A 2,173-nucleotide genomic window follows, 5' to 3' on the forward strand; every position below is an offset into this window, starting at 1 on the left:
AGCTAATAGTCAAAATAGTCCCTAAAAGATACCTCGATCTCTATTTTCGTCTCGGAAAGAATAACTTAATCGAATTCGTCCCTGAAAGATAACCAACTTGGTCACGTTCATCCTTCCGTTAGTTTCTTGACACTACCGTTAACGGTTTGCTAACCTAAAATGTGAAGTGACAGCACAGCTTACTAAACAATGTCGTTTTACCCTTAAAACAGTCTGAGATTCTTCTTCACTCTTATTTTCACCCTTTGCTTTCCTAACCCATGACCTACCATCACGAAGAGGAAGAAGATCACCATATCATCTGCAACCATTAGAGTAGTCATAGAGTATTGTTAGTGTGTCCGTTCTGGAGCTTGGAATGTGCTTAGATCAACAACATAACAAGCGCTCTCAAATTTCCATTAACCATGTTCTGATTCCTATGGAAACTTTCCAATTTGATAAACCAAAGGTTTTCATGGATGCTTGGCCTAACACAGCAATTGATCGTGAAATTAATGATGCCAACAACAAGAATTCTATTTCATCAATTAGGAAGTTGTCCCTCTTTTCTCTTGATTTATCAATGGGAAGTGGATATATGGATGAAGAAGTGGGGTTAGGCAGAACCAGAAGAGAACAAGACAAGCAGTGAAAATAAATCTGGCTTCTCGAATTGGCTCACACCACCCCCTTAGGTAGCTTCAATTCGAATCTGTCATCTCCGACAAGAACAATGGTGTCATCTCCATCTGGGGTATTTCACAAGACACTTGCCTCATCGTTCTTCCTTCTTCACATGGAGGAGCTCGAAGCATAGCTACTGTGTGAGTGCGACAGTAGAAGTGAAGCGGAGATGGGGCCCAACTTTGGAGGTCACACCGGCATCATTGGCAGTAGTAGCGGAATCATTGGCGGCAGAAGCAGAGTTAGCAGAGGCATCAGCAGTAGCAATGCGAGTAGAAGCGTCGGTAGCGGGAGCAGAGGCATGGGCGAAGGCAACAAAAGTAGAGCCATCCGCGGCAGTGGCGGCAGAGCCGTTGCCATAGAGGATTCGCACAGTGTTCCACCATGAAGGAGCCGGAGAAGACGATCAGTGAGGGGGGTTTTAGTAGGGAATCGGGTCGGGTAGTAGTTAGGGTTCGTTTTTTCGAGTTTGGGCTTGTTTAGTTCCAGGCTTTAGCAAAAAAAAAAATGTAACTGCCACGTCATTCTCTGTTAGCACCATTAGTAAAGAAAATAATGGAAGGACGAACGTGACTAAGTTGGTTATCTTTCGGTGATGAAATCGATTAATTTATTCTTTTCAGGACGAAAATGGAGATCGAAGTATCTTTCAGGGACTAATTTGACTATTAACTCTATTAACTTCACTATTTTTCATTTAAACAAGGTGAAAATAGTCAAAATACTATTCAAAATAATGTACATATAAAAAAAATTATTTTCGGTTTCTTAAAGAAATTATTTATCACATCTTGATTTCTGAAATGTTCTATGATCTCTTTTTGTGCCATAAGTAGAGCTTCTAAATCAGGTATAGTGTATGGTGAATCTTTTGTAGTGACAAATGTAATAAATGAATGATCCTCTTTGCTCAACCTATCAAGAATAACATTAATGTATTCTAAATTGGTTAAAGAAACACCAATAGCTGCTTGAAAAGCAACAATCTTCTTAATCTTGAGAAGATAATCTAAAGTTGACCCTTCTTTGATAGTTTCCAATTGTAGCTGCAATTGTCTAACCCTTATCTTGGTTTGAGAAGAAAAATGTGTGTGAATTTTGGACTAGAATTTATGTGCAAAGCGGCAGCCGATTACCCTATGCTTGAAGGAGGAATCTATGGATGCAAATAACCAAGATGTGACATTGTAGTCATTTCTGTGCCATTTTTTTTTTGTATTTCTTTGATTCTGTTTTGCTGGCTTCATCTTTAGGGGAGGATGGTGGAATTTGTAAGTTTCCAATTAATTGTCTAACCCTTATCTTGGTTTGAGAAGAAAAATGTGTGTGAATTTTGGACTAGAATTTATGTGCAAAGCGGCAGCCGATTACCCTATGCTTGAAGGAGGAATCTATGGATGCAAATAACCAAGATGCCAAGATGTGGTCATTTCTGTGCCATTTTTTTTTTGTATTTCTTTGATTCTGTTTTGCTGGCTTCATCTTTAGGGGAGGATGGTGGAATTTG

Source organism: Arachis ipaensis, chromosome B06, assembly GCF_000816755.2.
Source record: "Arachis ipaensis cultivar K30076 chromosome B06, Araip1.1, whole genome shotgun sequence".
NCBI classification, from domain to species: domain Eukaryota; kingdom Viridiplantae; phylum Streptophyta; class Magnoliopsida; order Fabales; family Fabaceae; genus Arachis; species Arachis ipaensis.